Genomic DNA, 20,260 nt, shown 5'->3' on the forward strand with positions numbered 1-20,260 from the left:
CTTGCATTGGTGGTTTTGCTAGCGGCGTCCTCCCCGAGCTTCAACAGAAGGATGATTCGCCATACTATGACTTCGTTTACCATCGAAATGACTTTGAAGCTGTTATATTTAGGTAAAATAACTGCATAGTGTGTCTTTAATACCCCAAATACGGCAGTGGAAATACTATACACTAAATAGACAAAATAACATGAGTACATAATATTACCCACTAAATGCAACTAGAACGTAAGAAAAGTATATCACTTACTGTGCGTTCACACCAGCCGTGGAAGAGGCGGCAAATACACGTCTACCGCGTCCAGTTTGCCGCCTGAACATTTTGAGTTTACTCGCTTAATCCGCGCGTGAACGCCACGCGTGAAATTCTAGTCATTCGAGACATTCACGCGGAAATCGCGTAATGGGAGGGGCTTCCGCCAGACCGGAGATCCAAGCATTCACCCACTCCTTCAGGAGCTGCCCTGACGGCCGCCTGCAGCGCTACTTCCGGCCGGCATCAGTTGACTGTGTCGGTGGGAGGATAACCTTCGAGGACTGCGGAGCGCCTGTCTATCGGTCTCCGGTCAGTAAATCATTGAATATTCTGTGTGATTACAAGTAATTAATGACTGAGAACCTCCATAGACATAAAAGGGCTGTATTGATAACTGTGTTCAAAAGACTATGGGGCGGTTTCCCCTTCTGGAAATTAATGTGTGTTTGTGGTAAAAGTGTAGTAACCATACTATTTTGGTGTATTGATTATTATTAGTAAAGTGGTTTACATGGATTAAAGTGAAAAAAATTCTTCTGACTGAAATTTTTTTCAGGCCAAGTCATATTCCTTGTAAATAGGCGACACCAATAGCATTCTAAGGGGAGATGTTTTTGCCATTAATGCCATATTGAAGTCTACTGTGGCATTTATAGGGTTGCCAACTGTCACTATGAAATACAGCAGCAGTGTGAGTATGTTTTTTTTGTGAATAAACAGTGTTAACACTTAATTACAACATATGATAGGTTTATTAATAGTTTGTTAATTTACAGCTTTACTTTTAACACAGTCCTTTAATTGAACCATTACCTTTAATATCTGTCTAAAACAAAACACTTGTGACTCCTGCATTAAGGGTTAAAAACTTTATCCCGTCATGTTAATCTACTTACACTAGAAAGCCTGCTTCGCTACTGTTCGGACGCTCTTGCTTACTGCTCTGCGCTTTGCTCTATCGCTTTTTATATTTTATCTTATAATTTTAACTTCAGCAAATCAGCAAATCAGCATAGTGCTCAAACAACAAAGCTTGGCATCAACATTAAACTTTCGGGACTGGAGGATTACAAAAAAGTGGCATTTTTCATCTGTCTAGCCTCCCACCGCCATCAGCTTACATTCCAGAAGGAAAAACACAGCTGCCTTCATTCAAAAGGATAAGAAAAAGAAATGCCTCATCAAAAATCTACTTGCTGCACAAACTGCCACAGACTTTTACAAAGGATTGCTGTTCTTGAAACAAAGTTACTTACAGGACTACAAAACCAGACGGAACACACAAAAGAGCTTCGTCATCGTGGACGCCCTCAGCATACAGCTGGTGAGTCCCATGAATCTAATGATCAACACACCAATCAATGGTACGCCCAGGTGAAAAAAAAAGTGCACTAAAATACACTTTATTTAAGTACACTTAGTACACTTTTCCACAATATACTAAAAGTGCTCTATTTTCGCACACTAATTTTGAACTTAATATACTAAAAAGTAGTATTTAGTACTTCTTAAGATGAACTTAATACCATCTTAGTGTACTCAACTGTGCTATTTTGAGACACCATGAAGTTGAACTAAAATGTATTTTTAACATACTATGTCTGTATTTTAAAAAATATATTTCATTATAACTTGAAGTACACTTGAACCCACCTTTAAGCATTTTTAAATATACATTAAAGTATACTAATGGTATGTAAAAATAATATTCCAAATGTATTCCTAGGTGAAAAAAGTTCACTTAAATACACTATTTAAGTACACTTTCCACATTATACTAAAAGTGCTCTATTTTCGCACACTAATTTTGAACTTAGTATACTAAAAAGTAGTATTAAGTACTTTTTAAGATGAACTTAAGACCATCTTAGTGTACTCAACTGTGCTATTTTGAGACACCATGAAGTTGAACTAAAATGTCATTTTAATATACTAGGTCTGTATTAAAAAAATATCTTTAATTACAACTTGAACCCACCTTTAAACATTTACCAATCTACTTTAAAATATACTAGTAGTATGTTAAATATACCAAATGTATTCCCAGGTGAAAAAGTTCACTAAAATACACTGTAAGTTCACAACCTTAAGGTACTAAAAGCGCTTTATTTTCGTGCAGTAAATTGTGCTTAATATAGTAAAAAGTAGTATTTAGTACTTGTTGAGACAAACTTAAGACAATCTAAGTGTAGTCAACTGTGCTATTTTCTAAAACTGTATTCAGTTTCAACTTGAAGCACATTTGAAGCCACCTTTTAAACATTTATAAATATAATTTAATAATTTCAGATATAATAATATTACATAAATAATATAGCATACAAAATGAAATAATAATATATTGCCCACACATTTGTATAAAATACATCATTTCTAATGTACTGTATGTGACATTTAAATTACATTACAGTATACTATTAGAATGTTATATATGTAGTATTTTACCTGCATGTTTGCCACCAAAACATGTTTTAACTCATTCTAAAATGATACTGTTTCTTCCATCATTAACAACTAATTAAATGTTAAAGAAACAACTAAGTATGTATTTACTGCTATTGAAATGATTTTACAATATAAAACAAAGATCAGTGAAATGCAATGAGCTACTTTTATCAAATTGTGGAACATTTATACATCAATATGAAAAGTACACTATGAATATGCAACCATTGAATATTCATATAATCATAATAATGTAATTCTCTAAACAAAAATTTACTGGGAAAAATGCAGAAGTGCATTTGAACTAACTCGAGATAAACCTGCAAATGGCTGAACCAAAACACAGAGCAGTTTAAATGTGACGTTTAAGTGGAGGGTCTCTTCTTCTTGCCATTCAGACACTGAAGACTTAATCACAAGGTCTGTGAAAAGGAAACAGAATATATACAAAATTAACCAATAATTAATGAACATAGATATGCATTAGAATTTTGTTAACTCCTCAGTTTACCTTTTAAAGCTTTGACTGTGTCCTCATCAAGCTTGACATGAGTGTCCGTTTGATCCGTCGCTACATGGCACTCTACAAGTTACATTGAACATACAGTAGGGTTATAGGAGGCTTAACTCACTGACACTGATATAATGCAACCTGTGTGTACAGGATATGCTTTACTTTGATAATTGTGTTTTATTTTAACCAAGGGCATTTTCCATTGACATGTCTATTGTCATGTCTACTGTGGTCTTGCTTACAAGAAAAGTTTGCCTCTGCTTAAGGAGATTTAAGGAAATCAGAAGTCATGCCAATGGACTCTATGCACGCTTAACTTCCACGTTTGACTCAAGGTTGCACTTAAGTTTCCGATACGGGAGATTTAAAGCGGAGTGACATCAGAATCGCTAAAATGTACTCGTTTGCTGGATTTACCCAAATTTACAACCTATGATGTGTGAAGAATTGTGAATTGAATTTGTAATGTTGTCTAAAAGTGTCAGGTAAAATAAGAGAGACAAGTGAGATCTCACTGTTACTGCTATATGATGAAAAAGCTAAATGAACAGAATTACATATTATGATATGATGCTGATAGTGTAAAATGTGACATTCAGAGTTCTGTTCTGAGTTTTACTGTTTTATTGTGGTATATTCACGCCGATTGTCAAAACATTTTTACTTGGTTATTTTTGAGTTAGTATCTTGAAACATTAGAGGATGTAAAAACAAAGCAAAAAGGACTATGGTAAAATTCATAACCACAGATGTTATTTTCAGAGAAGACAAACATACCTTTTAGTCTAGTACTAGCATTGCATTAAAGCGTAACTAAACCCCTGGTCAGAGCCTGACTCCACCCACTGGCAATATTTGAAAAATGCAAGAAAAGTTGGCAGATCCCAACGGAGATAGAGAGGACGAACTAAGCTTGTACCAAGTGTGTGGTGAGATCGTAACAAGGGTGTAGTGAGCTTGAACCTGGTTAGTCACAACATATTTTTTGGACCCAACATCCAATAGGAAAATTAAACTGCAGTAGCCACCGTTCAACCTGAAGAGGGCAGCACTCAGACGTTTTTACACCATATATTGTAGTATTGAAACACTTACAAAAAAACTTACACTAATAAAGCATCATTCTTACAGATCATTAACTAAAAAAAGTTGGTTTAGTTACTCTTTAAACATTAGCATTAGAAAAACGTAAAAGTGATCTAAATGTTATGAATACTGTAGAACTAAAAACTTACCACCAAGAATAAGTATTTTTATGGGCTGTATCTTCATCTGTTCATCTCTACTTCGACTTATTAGAAATTCTCGGCTCTGATTGGTCAATTTGAATGCCGCTGTGCTAAAAAAAGAAAGGCTGTTATGATTTCTGAAATACAACAAGAGAAATGAAATGCCTAACTTTACTCACAAAAAATTTATGTTCCAAAAGCCACACAACATACACGCTTGAAGAAGCTGGGTTAAAATTAAGACATACTGTAATACTAAATGTTCTACTTATTTAATAGTTCACTAAAAATAAAAAAGCAAAAATCTGTCATCACTTAACTTACCCTCATGTTCTCTCATTCATCTTCAAACAAAAACCGATGTACTTTAATGAAATCCAAGAAACGTATATTTCCCCTCGATGTCAGATCCACTTGATACTTGAACTAAAAACTGCTCACATTTCAAAAAGTTAATCGCAACAACAATAAAAAACATCGCCGAAGTAATCCATGTGAATCGCGTTGTTTCAGCCAAGTCCTCTGATGATCACTATATATAATTTAACAGTGTTAGTTTCAACTTTAATCCACATTTACCAACGATCACGCACGTTGTGTATCGAACAACAGAATCAGGAAGCCAATGTGACGTACTGAATCCCAAGAACCAATGAGGTTTAGTCACGTCCGTCATGTGTGTTGTTTAAATATAAACACTAACAAATATATGTGGATTAACTTTGTAAAATTAATATATAATGCACGTTCAATGATATGATGTTGAAATTGCAATGTTAGCCTATTAAAATTAATGTACATGTTTTTTAAAAATATATGTTTTTTTCTCAATACACTAAAACTTCTGTAAAAGTATGCTTGTGTTTAACATACATTTTTTTTAAATGTGTAATTAAAGATATATTTTTTCCCAGCGTACCTCTAGTGCTCTTTTTAGAAATACATTAAAAGTATGCTTGAGTTTAGCATACTTATAAAAAGTGTAATTAAATATATATTTATTACTAGTGTACCTCTAGTGCAGGTTTTAGCAATACATTAAAAGTATGCTTGAGTTTAGCATACTTTTTAAAAGTGTAATTAAAGATATAATTATTACCAGCGTACCTCTAGTGCACTTTTTAGAAATACATTAAAAGTATGCTTGAGTTAAGCATACTTATAAAAAATTTAATTAAAAATATATTTATTACCAGTGTACCTCTAGTGCACTTTTTAGAAACACATTAAAAGTATGCTTGAGTTTAGCATACTTTTATAAAGTGTAATTAAAGATATAATTATTACCAGCGTACCTCTAGTGCAGTTTTTATAAATACATTAAAAGTATGCTTGAGTTTAGCATACTTATAAAAAGTGTAATTAAAGATATAATTATTACCAGCGTACCTCTAGTGCACTTTTTAGAAATACATTAAAAGTATGCTTGAGTTTAGCATACTTTTATAAAGTGTAATTAAAGATATAATTATTACCAGCGTACCTCTAGTGCAGTTTTTAGAAATACATTAAAAGTATGCTTGAGTTTAGCATACTTTTATAAAGTGTAATTAAAGATATAATTATTACCAGCGTACCTCTAGTGCAGTTTTTATAAATACATTAAAAGTATGCTTGAGTTTAGCATACTTATAAAAAGTGTAATTAAAGATATAATTATTACCAGCGTACCTCTAGTGCAGTTTTTATAAATACATTAAAAGTATGCTTGAGTTTAGCATACTTTTAAAAAGTGTAATTAAAGATATATTTATTACCAGCGTACCTCTAGTGCACTTTTTAGAAATAAATTAAAAGTATGCTTGAGTTTAGCATACTTTTAAAAAGTGTAATAACATATATTTATTACCAACGTATTTCTAGTACACTTTTTTGAAATACATTTAAAAGCTATTTAACATATTTTTATACACTTTAAATAAGCACGTTGGGAAAACAAATGTATTAAAAACATATTACTTAAATTTTAAGTATATTTTTAATACATTAAATACTACTTTTTTTTCACCTGGGCACCCCTGTTTTTAAGCCTAGTTCTAGGGACAAACAATAAATCAGAATGTCCAGATCTAAGAGCTCTAGACTGAGATGGCCGGTGCAGAAGTTCTGATAAGTACTGTGGTGCCTGGTTCCTCAAAGACTTATAAACAAAAAGCAAAACTTTAAAATCAATCCTGTACTTGACAGGTAACCAATGAAGCGAAATTAAAACTGGTGTGATGTGTTCGCTTTTACGCTTTCCTTTTAGAAGCCGGGCGGCAGCATTTTGAACAAGCTGTAATCGTGAAATGCAAGACTGAGAGGCACCAATGTACAGAGAGTTGTAATAATCAAGACGGGACGATATAAATGCATGCATAACAGTTTCAAGGTTCTTATCAGTCAGAAAGGGTTTAACTTTTGCTATGAGGCGCAGATGATAGAAACAAGACTTTACCACAGCACCTATCTGCTTATCAAGCTTAAGGCTGTTATCAAGCAAAAAACCCAGATTTCTCGCACAACTGGTTTTTTGAGGTAACAGAGTGTCAAGTTCAACATCAGGAGAGCTGTGATCATTTGAACCAAACAAAATGATTTCAGACTTGCTCTCATTAAGACATAAGAAATTACTAGCGAGCCAAAGTTTCAGTTCATCTAAACACTCTAGTATAGACTTAAAAGCAAGTTTGTCATCACGCTTTATAGGCAAATAGATTTGTGTATCATCAGCATATAAATGAAAAGATACTCCATGTCTAGATAGAATAGAACCCAAAGGTAACATATAGAGATTGAACAGTACCGGGCCGAGAATAGATCCCTGGTGGACCACAGAGCTTAACTTTTTAACAGAAGAAGAATGGTGCCCAAGGGAGACATAGTAACTCCTATTAGATAAATAAGAGCGAAACCACTGGAGGACCATACCCCGAAAACCCACACATGCTTCAAGATGTGTTAATAAAATGTTATGATCCACCAGGTCAAATGCTGAGCTGAGGTCTAGTAAGACCAAAGCTACAGACTGCCCAGTGTCAGTGGAGAGCAAAATGTCGTTCATAACTCTTAAGAGAGCTGATTCTGTGCTGTGGTGAGCTTTAAAACCAGATTGAAATTTCTCATCTATATTGTTATCATTTAAAAAAGGCAAAAGTTGGTTCAAAACCACTTTTTCTAAAACATTTTTGAAATAAAAGGTAAATTAGAAATTGGGCGAAAATTACTCAAAATTGAAGGATTCAGATTAGATTTTTTCAGAAGAGGGGAAACAGAGGCATGTTTGAGGCTGTCAGGTACAACCCCAGCGGAAAGACATTTGTTAATGACAGTCAACAAATCTGGGCCGATAGTTGAAAAAACTTGCTTAAGAAAGCTAGTGGGGATCACATCCTGAGGACAGCTAGTAGGTTTTAAACCAGCAACAATCGATTCTAGAGAATCCAGAGTAATAGGCTCAAAGACAGACCATGTAGAATAGCAGAGGAGAACATCTAGTGGTGAGTAGGCTGAAGAAGGTAAGAGAGATGTTATCTGAAAGATTTTGTCGTTAAAATAATTAGCAAAATCCTCACAAAGAGAAACAGATGTCACAGAAAAATGATTAACAGTGGGATTGAGAGCAGAGTCAATTATTGAAAATAGAGCTTTAGGCTCTGTGAAATAAGTGTGCTTAGCAGCTTTAGCAACTCGTTGAAATGCAGATAGAGAATCCTTTAAGATTTCATAAGAAACTTGTAGTCTATCCTTATTCCACTTACGTTCAGCCCTTCTACAGGTCTGTCTAAGTAAACGAGTGGTGTCGTTTAACCAAGGCTTAGAGCTATGCTTGTGTTTTTTCAGTTTAAGAGGAGCAACAACATTTAAAATTGCAGTGCAGGAGGAATAAAAAAAGTCCAAATGATCATCAGCATCCAGATAACTTGAGCAAGAGTCCATGTCCTGAATAGCACATAAATCAGAACATGAAGCTGTAAATTGAGTGCTAGAGCAATCAGAAAAAACACGAATCAAACGTGAAGGGGGTTGTTGTATAGGCCTAGTTCCAGGAATAGGTAAAGAGAACAAGACTGGCAAATGATCTGACAAGCCTGTGTCTAAGATGTTAATGTCCAATACAGGTAAACCACGTGATAGGATTAAGTCCAGAGTATGACCTTGAATATGAGTGGGGCCAGACACCCATTGATCAAAATCAAACGAGTCAATGAGACTTCGAAACTCTTTAGAGAGTAGCTTAGAGTCACAGCACACCTGGATATTGAAATCTCCCAATATTAAAATTCTATCGATCATACTATAATACCTAGTAATACCATAAATAATACGATCATCTCATACTCACAGTAGAGCTGAAACTCAAAGAGTTCTCCACAAAAGGACTTTAGATGCCATATATGAGAGGGAGCACAAACACATGGTTCTCCTCTGCCAAACAAAGCTAATTTACTCTATGGTAACTTGGCATATATGCTAAATTCCCATTAGCGCCCCCATGACGTTCTCCATGGTATTACAGGTGAAAAACAAAAAGGGCAATATATAAATAAAAAGAACTAAATACATTATAAAGCAAGTAACGTTTCATGTACGTTACAACGTGCACTTGACCGCAAGATGCGCTAACATTACTTCTGATTTGTAAATGGGCATCATTTATAATTCAGCGCTTACGAAAAAGTACAATGATTTTATCATGGGGAGAGGATCCAGTTTTAGTCAAATAAAAACGTAAAGTTCACTCTCAGTGAAGGGGAATCCACCTGACATCCGAGTGAAGCGGATTAAATGCGTTCTGAAATAACGCGCTGTTGATAATTGTCAATAAAATAAAACCTCATTTACAAACCAGATCAAATAAAGTTTTATAAATGGAGAATATCTCGTGTCTCGAGCACCCACGTGATAGGTGCCTATGTGTAATGGTTTTGTTCTGTGTTCTGTGTGTTTTTGCATTTTGGACTTTTATTTTGATACTCTGCTCTGTTCGGACTTTTATTTTGAAATCATCATGCCATGTTTCAGTTCACACTTCCTGTCTGTTTGGTATATAACTCACTTCCTGTTCACCTGTTCAGGGCTGAATATTATACATAGTAAGCCCAACCTGTTACCTGTCTGATTCTGATATCTGTTGATCTGTTAAACCTGTTACCTGTATCTGTTCCTGTTTTTTGACCATTGCCTGTATTTTGGATTCTGCCTGTTTTGCTGCCTGCCTTGAACCTTTGCCTGTACTTGGATTCTGTTTGTGGATTACCCTGTTTGGATTTGGTTGCTGGCCCTTTATGGGATTTTACTTAATAAACACCTTCTGCACATGGATTCACCTTTTCTCCGCTTTCTTTAAAGCACACGTTACAGAATATTCAGCCATAACCCGGAATCCAGCGAAGGTTTGTAATCTCCCACCAGCACCATGAAACCTGTTTTTGCACTGCTTGCACTCCGTCAGAACCACCGGCCCATTGAGGAATATGTAAGTGACTTTTTGGAATTGAGTAACCAAGTACATTTTGATGAGGACACTTTAAAACCAGTTTTCTACAATGCTCTTGATGAATGGCCGCGCTTGTGTATGCCCCATGATATGTCTGCCTGGTCCCTGGAGAGTTATATTGACTTTGCCCTGCTATTGTGTGGCTCACCATTCACTGTGGGTGTTGCGGATACACCTCCAGAGAATGTACACAAACCACCAAGCCATGTCATGCCTGTTCTACCCACACCTGTACAAACCATGCTTGCTCCTAAAATGGCCGCCACCCTGCCTGTTCCCAAAATGGCCGCCATCCTGCCTGTCTCTGCACCTGCACCTGTCTCCAAGAAAACCACCACAATCCTGCCTGTCTCTAAAATGGCTGCCATCCCGTCTGTTCCCAAAATGGCCGCCATCCTGCCTGTATCCACACCTGTTTTCGAGAGAGCTACCATCATTCCTGCACCTGTATTTCAGAGAGCTATCATCACCACCACACCTGCACTCATGAGGGCTATTAGTCACCCAGCACCTGATGTCGAGATGGCCGTCTTGCCTGAACCGACTACCACAGAGGTATGTCTCATTGACTCTGAACTTACTGAATTTGCCATAGCCCTGTGGTGCGTTTTGTCTGCCTTCTGCTCTGTTGTTCCCGAGGTTCCTCAAAGCCCTGAATCTGAACCATCCGATTCATCTGTCCCATCTAACTCATCTGATCTGCCCGTCTCGTCTGATCTGCCCGTCTCGTCTGATCTGCCCGTCTCGTCTGATCTGCCCGTCTCGTCTGATCTGCCCGTCTCGTCTGATCTGCCCGTCTCGTCTGATCTGCCCGTCTCGTCTGATCTGCCCGTCTCGTCTGATCTGCCCGACTCGTCTGATCTGCCCGACTCGTCTGATCTGCCCGACTCGTCTGAGCTGCCCGACTCGTCTGAGCTGCCCGACTCGTCTGAGCTGCCCGACTCATCTGAGCTGCCCGACTCATCTGATCTGCCTGTCCTGCCTGATTCGTCTGTCCTGCCTGATTCGCCTGACCCGCCTGATTCACCTGTCCTGTCTGAATCATCTAATTCATCTGACTCGCCTGATTCATCTGACTCGCTCACTTCATCTGATTCGTATGTCCTGCCTGATTCACCTGTCCCATCTGATTCGTCTGACTCACCTGATTCACATGATTCGTCTGGCTCACCTGACTCACCTGGCTCATCTGATTCACCTGATTCATCTGATTTGTCTGGTCCACCACCTGGGACTTCGCCACCCTGGGCTTTGGAAGCTTTTCCAAGTTTTTTTTTTGGGGGGGGGGGTAGTACCCGGACACAGGAAGGAGGCAGAGGACGCTGAGGCAGTGACCGAAGTGGACTCTGATCCTTCCTCTCCTTGTGTTCCAGGGCTATTCCTACCCAATGCTCAAGCTCCATGTCTGCCCAATAATTCTGGTCCTAGCCTGCCCCATGACCCAGGTCCTAGCCTGCCCCATGACCCAGGTCCTAGCCTGCCCCATGACCCAGGTCCTAGCCTGCCCCATGACCCAGGTCCTAGCCTGCCCCATGACCCAGGTCCTAGCCTGCCCCATGACCCAGGTCCTAGCCTGCCCCATGACCCAGGTCCTAGCCTGCCCCATGACCCAGGTCCTAGCCTGACCCATGACCCAGGTCCTAGCCTGCCCCATGACCCAGGCCCGCATCTGCCCCATGTTCCTGGACCATCCTGGCCATATGACCCAGGACCTCTCCTGAACTGCCCTGCCTTCACCAAGAGGTCCTGGCCCGCCCGCCCACCCTCTATTGGACTGTATGTTTTGTTTGTTGGGCTCCGGGAGTCGCCCTTTAGAGGGGGGGTTCTGTAATGGTTTTGTTCTGTGTTCTGTGTGTTTTTGCATTTTGGACTTTTATTTTGATACTCTGCTCTGTTCGGACTTTTATTTTGAAATCATCATGCCATGTTTCAGTTCACACTTCCTGTCTGTTTGGTATATAAGTCACTTCCTGTTCACCTATTCAGGGCTGAATATTATACATAGTAAGCCCAACCTGTTACCTGTCTGATTCTGATATCTGTTGATCTGTTAAACCTGTTACCTGTATCTGTTCCTGTTTTTTGACCATTGCCTGTATTTTGGATTCTGCCTGTTTTGCTGCCTGCCTTGAACCTTTGCCTGTACTTGGATTCTGTTTGTGGATTACCCTGTTTGGATTTGGTTGCTGGCCCTTTATGGGATTTTACTTAATAAACACCTTTTGCATATGGATTCACACTTTCTCCGCTTTCATTAAAGCACACCCTGTTACACTATGCCGTAAGTTACTGTACTGCACTGTAAACAAAGCTACAATAAATTACAGACAGACATACAGTTAACAGCACTTCTGTCACAGTTATGGTTGAATTTAATTTTCTCAAGTTTTTTTTGTGTGTTTCACTCAAGAAAGAAATCATTAAGGTTAGACACAATATGAGGTGGAGTAAATGATAACAGAATGTCATTTGTGGGTTAACCATCTCCCACTATTTAACAGTAATATCACTTTTAACAGTGTTTGTGCAGACATGCTAAACTTTGGAGAATACAGTATTTAACTAGCCTGACGTTGTCATACTTAATTCTAGTCAGAATTTGAGTCTGATACCGCTCCATTGAGCTAAAATTATGAGGCGTGTCTCAACCGAAAAATGCCTCTGCACTCAATTGGATAGACATACGACCAATCAGAGCAACGGAGTGTGTGACTTATGTTGAAATGACGTCTTTAGCAGCCTGACCGAACTGCTAGTACAATGATACTAACATCATTGTAATTATACTAAGTCTGAGTTAGCGAAGGTACATCAACACCTACTATGTTTACAACATTTCATTTATATCACAACATTAAGTATTTACTAAGTCATACAGTAAGACTATCTCTTACCATTTGTACGTTAGGTGAACTTCATCCACGACGATAGCTACCCATTACGTTGGCTTGAAAAATATCGGAGCCTAGCATGTCCCTCCACTTGTTCAGCAGTCACGATTCCAGGCTTTCGAAAAGAAGCTGGCAACGACCGCTAATTATATCCATCTCGTCGTGCACGCCGAGTTGCATCGCCGTGATACCCATTTCAGTTGCTTCTTTAACTTTGTCCTCCATAAGGACCAACTTCTGCCGAATCCCATATAAAGGACGGCGAAAACATAAACAAATGCCTTGATCGCGTTTCTCTGTTCCTCTTTTTAAATCAATGCTCTGTCGATATCTTTTAGAACAGACTCAATGTCAGAATCCACACATCTGAATTCACCAGCGGCAGCCATTTCATTGTAAACAGATTGAACACACGCGCTCTTTGGTGACGTGGTTGATACGTTACTGTTGATCATCTGTCCATCATCGTATAAAGCCCGCCCTCACAATTTGATTCGTTGGCTGGTTTTGGGACTCGCATAGTAGCTCCTCAACGGAAAAACGCCAGACCGTTCTTCCCGTTTTTCAAATTGTGGTGGGCGGGGCTAAGATCGGCTGGCACCCAGGCTAGTATTTAACATTAATAATGTTATTAATCACCATGTATGGCAAATTTTGTTAAACATGATTTTATTCACATTTATAATTATTTTTAAGGCAGATTATGGCAGGATGGGGAAAAAAGTGAGTGCAATGTGCAGCATGTTACCTTGAAAGTTACCAAGAGGTGTGTGTGCATGCATGTGCGCGTGCATGTGTTAAATTATATGTTAAAAACCCGTGTTCTGTCCTTTCAGCCGATGCTACTGTACTCAAAAAAAATTTCCAAGGTTGGCAGGTCTGTAATTGATATATAAACTGCGATATGTGTGTGTATGTATGCATGTATGTTTGAAGGTTTGTGTCTTTGTCACCTTTTTCAACCCTGATGAGTTTGCACCCTTGGGCTAAGAGCTATGGTTAAGATAAGGACAACTGATACTCAACTTGACACTACAAAAAAAAAGTCACATAATTGACAACGACAATACTTAATGATTACAATTAAACATTAGTGTACCTAATATGTATGATGGGTGTGACACTTATACCTTATAGTAAGTGGTGCTTTGCATACCCCTCCCACCCCCCCAAAAAAAATGGGCTGCTGCCTGATGTCGTGTTGGTAGTAAAAAATATTTTGGAGGGGGTAAAAAAGGTAGTAAAAGGTAGTAAATTAATTTCTATGATTCCTGCATGTTATCACTGCAGGCTTTTGCTGTCGCTTCCAGTTTAGGATTCTAAAATATGTATCCAGGATGCCGCTGTCCATATACGGTACAAAGCTTGGGTGGTTGGTTCACTACATAAACTAATTTTGTCGTAGGAGCAGGCTTCACTCGGTTTCTGTGCTTGGCCAAACGTGTAAATAATCCCAAAGAAGAAAATGCCACACACAAACACATCCACCACACAATACTTTTACTCCACAGACGCTCCGGCTCAGCGCCTGTGCTTGTGAGCTGAAATGCGTTTGTGAAACAAACAAAACGAGTACCTCTCTTCCCCGGGACCATTTACCACACAAATTTTCATGTCCTCATCTGATGCAGATATTTCATACAGAAGGCACAAAGCGAGAATACCGACACTACTAGTCCATCCAAGCTTGTGCCAGTCCGGCGTCCTCTACGCAGCAGAGGCCAAGGCTGCGGTCTCCTCCTGGGCTTCTGGCCGCAGCTCTTCATTGTATTGTATTGAAGTCTGGCTTGCTCCACATCGTCTGTTAGCTTAGCTTAGCATAAAGATGGCGGCTGATTGTTTCTTTTCGGGTATGTTCCTGTATTTTTATAAGTCCCACCCACTGATCTGTAATGGGTCTGTAGCATGAGTGGGTCCCACCCATATCCCCCACCTTAAAAGAAAAATGAGGAATGAGTGTTTGTAGTCCTACACCCTCTAAAAAAGATACAGCACTTCCTTCTTTCAATGACGCAAAATTACGATTTTTACATCACAGGATATTGCACAGGACATAACGGATATCTCACGGACACAAAATTGCCAGTTTTGATCCTAGTCAGAGGTTGCCGGGTAAACAAATATTTTTATGTCTGGCTGCCCCATGCTTGCTCCGATCATAAAAATAGTTACTTTAGTCAGGTGATGTGCTCCATTCAACATTAAAACACCAGTGTGATCATATCCTGACATGCTTATTTTGCGGTAATACCAGACTCCTTCTATTGGAAATAATAATTTCTGAAAGAATTAAAATAAATCAATACAATTTCTGAATAATTTAGATGAAACAAATGTAACAATTTATTATACCAGGCAAGTTCCAGCTTAAAGAACATCAATTAAAGAATATCATACAGAATATAATTCAATTCCAATTAATTAAAATGATCAACAGTTGCAAAAGTTACAAAGTCATACCTGGCAATAGACACTCTGGCTACAGAGTACTTTCATCGTGGATATACTACAGCAGGGGTTCTCAAAGTTTACATTCGAAGGTCCAAATCTGAATTCTCATCATTTTCATAGGTCCGGAAAAAAATGTATGTAAATCGTTTGTTTATATAACAAATCAACACAAATAGTTTGGGAAAAACATAAGTGTATTTTGCATTTAAAGTAAAAAAAAATTTAAAAACATAAACACAAGAAATATGCCAAAAGTAACCAGGTGCAAAATACAGAGCAACCTAATTAGAGAAATGGCACAGTATGTTCTCCATCAGATGCATAAACCGTGGCAAAAAAGTTGTGGTTGGTAGGCAGAGACACTGACCAAAATTAGGGGTACACCTATAAATTGACTGATGATGCTTGCTATGCTTCTCAATGAAATACGGTGAAATGCCGCTACATCCAAAAGCCAGGGGGCGCTCTCATGCAGAAACTCAATATGCGCTGCAGACGAAGAACCAGACACATGCAGCTCCAGGAAATGTCTTAAGGATATATTTATATTGCTGTTCTTCAAACCTTTTCAGGTATTTTCATGATAATAAAGAATATGTATAAAGATTGTTTGACGAGTGTTGCTTTTTCAAATGCATGTTTTAAACGACTCAAACCAACAGTGATTGGTAAGGACTGATCAAAAGCCGTAGTACATGAAGTAGCTGTGCATAATATCTGGGTGTGATGGCTACAGCGTCACACAGGAAATCTTTAAATAACTCGTTTTATTTTCGGACCAGGAATATTCTTAAATCTAAAAAGAATAAAAACTAAACTAATGGTTTACAAGTTTAATATGCATTTGTAAAGTAGCAAATGCACACATTTAATCAATCACATAGAAATTAATGCACTTGTAATATGAAGTGGACGCGGGTCCGGATCAAGTTCCCGTTGGGTCCGGATCCGGACCGGAGTCCAGACTTTGAGAACCCCTGTACTACACCCAAAATGGTGTAGGAAGATTCTTGTTAAAGATTTATTCCATGATGTCTCAATACACACATACTGGGTACAGAATGCCTCCCAGAACATTTAGCCAGGCCACCTTTTATACACAGCGTGAGACAAAGACATCGTAAAACTACAAAATCCAGTTTGACCTGTGGCAAGTGATACTTCAGAGCACCTGGTCAAACTAGCCAGAAATATCCTTGCAAAACCCCACCTCCACAAGAAATGCATCTTCTATACTAAGTTCTAAAACCTTAATCCATCTTATCTTATACTTGGATAAGAAATGAGACCTTTTTACTCATCGCACCATGACCTTTAAAATAATACTAAACATGAATATAAAATCACAGTCTTAGAACCACATAATATGTATACATTACATGACATACATTACAGCAGATACCCAGTGATGTAAGCCTAAAGGCTAACAGTTCAAAAGCCTTTGTGATGAAGAGATTAGGAGCACAAAGTTTCATGTCTGTAACCAGTTCAACCTGAGGGTCAAATTTGGGTTAACAACACCACCTGAGGTTTAATTGTTTTACAGTGTCTCTTTATAAATAAACTTAAAGTTTATTATATACCAGCTGTACTACAAGTATCCCTTCTGTAAGTCATGCGTTCGGAAGGTTGGTCTGGAGCACTCTTATGCTGCATTTACACCAACCGCGTTTCAGGCGTCAAAATCGCGTTTACCCTGCCTAGTTTGCCGCTTGAACAGTTTGAATGCATTCGCTCGTGTAGAGCGGAGTAGACGCGCGGAAAAAGCAAGCATTTGACGCGCATCAGAGGCAAAATCCGCTTCTTGTGGGAGGGGCAAGTGCTATGCGGTTGTCTGTTTGCAAGATAACTGATGTTGATGTGCATTTATCGAGAGAGTTACCAGTTTGTATTTGGTAACCTTATTATAGGGGGAAAATAAACGGCGCAGGTCGATAAATGTCACGTGACTCAAAAGTAAAGTGTATATTACAACTTACCAGGTTGTCCTTACTGACACTCTTCCAAGCGAGGTCCTTTTTATTCCTGTCTCTATAGAAATAAGAACTTGTGTCATATAGCTCTGGGTGACTGCTTACGGACAATATCAAGCGTTGGTTGAATGAGTGACTCCGGGCGGGGCTGCCACCACAGCAGCAAGCAGACTCCTGATTGGTTAACGCTGCGCGAAATTCCGCCAAAGTTCAAATTTTTCAACTTGGGCGTCAGCCGCAAATTTGCGTGACACGCAAAATGGACAAAAAGCACCATTTGCGCGTACCTCGCACAACGCTCAATTCGCGCCTTTTGCGTGAGCTAGACACGCAAATGAGGCGGAAACGCGTCTTCCACGCCGCGCCAAACCCCTCTTCTGCGCCGTGTGACCTCCAGACACGTGTCAACTGCTCCACTTGATTACTGCTTGTATAGTCTCCTAAGGTCAACAAAATTTCCACCTTAAAACTAATCAAAGATAAAATCTAAAGCATTATTAATATATATTTTATATGTTATATTTAACGTAGACAGACAGACAGGCTCCAGAAATGCATCCCTTAAGCTTTATCTGCATTATAAACGCGCTGCTTGCGCATCCAGTGTCCAAGTACAATAAACGTGAACTAATGAACAACAGTTTGTTTTTATAAATTTAAGAGTAATCCACAGCCAAGCCAGGTGACTTGTACGACTCACCTTATTCCCCTGTGCGACGCACTTATTGGGTAGCCTGACTACGTCAGACTTCGTACTTCCACTAAATTTCATTACGCTTCTGTACTCAGTCTGAGATACCTCCCATTCAAACCGTTTTTCTCCGGTCTCAAAACGACCGTCCAATCAACGAACAGAGGGCGGGCTGAGAGCCGTGACGTAGACGCTAAACCGTGACATGGAGACAGAAAGCTATTTGCTCTGTTGTGGAGAACCGGCACTTGCCAACTTAAACCCGAACAAGAAAAGTGTTTGTTAAACATTTGAATGGAGATTATGTTGTTGCCCTACTCCCGACAAGTTTTTGGAAAAGTTTAATTTATCAACTTTACCGATCGTCAGCGAGAAACTGTGTGCAGCATAGCTTGACGTGCACAACGATCGAGAAATCATGGAAGGGAATTATATTCACAGTTAATGGTGGAGGACGCGTGGGCAAGCATTCTTTGGTGACATTCCTGATTAACCAGAAAATAAGGTAGGAAGATTTAATTTACATATGGTTATGGTTGTCTGGTGGAAGAGTTTGAGAGGAGAGAGGGGCGTTCCTCCCGTTAGACGTGAGTGGAAAGCCACCGTAAGGATAGTGTTCAACTAGCTCTGGCCCGATTTACTTTACATAATCTGCAAAAGTCGTTCATAGCCATGTTAACTCAGGTATTTCGCTCGATGGGTTTGTTTTCACATCATACGTGTATTTTACAGCAGAGATTCGATGCGGCTGATCCGGGGCATAAAGCACATCATATCCAAATGTTATGTGTGATTGGCTTACGTTTAGACCAATGATTTTAAACTTCAGACAAGCCCCTCCCACGAGAAGGAAAACGATTGTCAATTATGCCCAGCCAGACTCTGTCTATGAAGCGAAGCAAAATAGCAGAGGATGGTATTACCAGGCTACTTATTGGGAACCCCTGATATAAATGATCCTTTCAAGTGAAGGCATAGCGGATGCATTAAAACAGTTTTTACATGATACTTTTCGACAAGAAGTTGAGGGTTATGGACGGGTTTGATATAAAATGTCAAATGTTGAATTTAATTAATTGCAATTTGAAACATTTTTACCAGATAGTACTAATACATTTAATTTGAACTATTTCTGAAATGCGTCTTTAATAAAGAACACCGCTATCTCAAAAGGCAGCGAAGTACCTACCCATTACATAAAGTGAACAATTGATTGTCGAGCAATCGATACCAACCTATTCAGCACCAACGCCATGGACAGCACCTGGTAACGTTGTACGTAAGAAAGTATACCTCAAGAATCCTGCTAGGGTACAGTTTGGGAAACACGCCTAGTTAAGGTATAACTGTAGTTAAGGTTTAACTACTTCGTAGGGCGCTAAGAGACAACGTTATTGGGAAATCCAGCCCAGAGCTTGACATTAACACCTGCCAAATGCGGATAGATTTCAGCTGTGGCGGGTAAGACAGCCAATCCCACTAGCCACTTTGGCAGGTTGAAAAAATGCACTTCTAAACCCCAACTTCTAGTCTTCCTCCGGCTGTGTGACGCCGAAAGGTCACGTGTTACATAAATGAAATGCACATTTGCGTACCATTTTAAACAATAAACTGACACACATACATTAATTATTATAATTCCACATACAACAACAACAGAACGGTCCTCTTTCTCCACACTTGTAAACACTGGGGCGTAGTTTCCATACGTCATTCGTGACCTCTTGACGTGATGTATTACGTGAGGTCGCGCTGGCATGTCACACAGCCGGAGGAAGACGAGAAATTGTGGTTTAAAAGTGAATATTTTTAATTTTTCTTGCAAAAAATGACAATCGCTTCGCTAGATAAGACCCTTATGCCTCATTTGAGATCGTTTAAAGTCCTTTGAAACTGCAATTTTAAACTGCATTAAAGGGATAGTTAATATCCAAAAATGAAAATTCTGTCATCATTTACTCACTCTCATGTTGTTACAAACCTGTATAAATTTCTTTGTTCTGATGAACACAAAGGAAGATATTTTGAGAAATGTTTGTAACCAGTTGTATTCTTTTTTCCTACTATGGAAGTGAATGGGGCTCATGATCGGTTTGGTTTCAAACATTCCTCAACATATATTCTTTTGTGGTCATCAGAACATAGAAATTTATGTGGGTTTGTAACAACATGAGAGTGAGTAAATGATGACAGAGTTTTCATTTTTTTGGGTGAACTATCCCTTTAAAACTGTTAAGTGTTGGGATCCATTGAAGTCCATTAAAATGAGAAAAATCCTGGAATGTTTTCCTCAAAAAACATAATTTCTTCTTGACTGAACAAAGAAAGACA

General features: G+C 38.8%; 1 long non-coding RNA gene across 1 annotated transcript; it reads right to left on the reverse strand.

The window, feature by feature from the left end:
- Positions 1-2,463: 2,463 nt before the first annotated feature.
- LOC141363243 (uncharacterized) lies at positions 2,464-5,441 on the reverse strand. The gene is made up of 4 exons (XR_012368782.1): positions 4,769-5,441; positions 4,451-4,554; positions 3,213-3,284; positions 2,464-3,123 (listed from the first exon to the last, which is right to left on the reverse strand). It is a non-coding gene; the product is annotated as an uncharacterized lncRNA (long non-coding RNA).
- Positions 5,442-20,260: the final 14,819 nt, after the last annotated feature.

This window comes from Misgurnus anguillicaudatus, unplaced genomic scaffold (assembly GCF_027580225.2).
Source record: "Misgurnus anguillicaudatus unplaced genomic scaffold, ASM2758022v2 HiC_scaffold_33, whole genome shotgun sequence".
Lineage (NCBI taxonomy): Eukaryota > Metazoa > Chordata > Actinopteri > Cypriniformes > Cobitidae > Misgurnus > Misgurnus anguillicaudatus.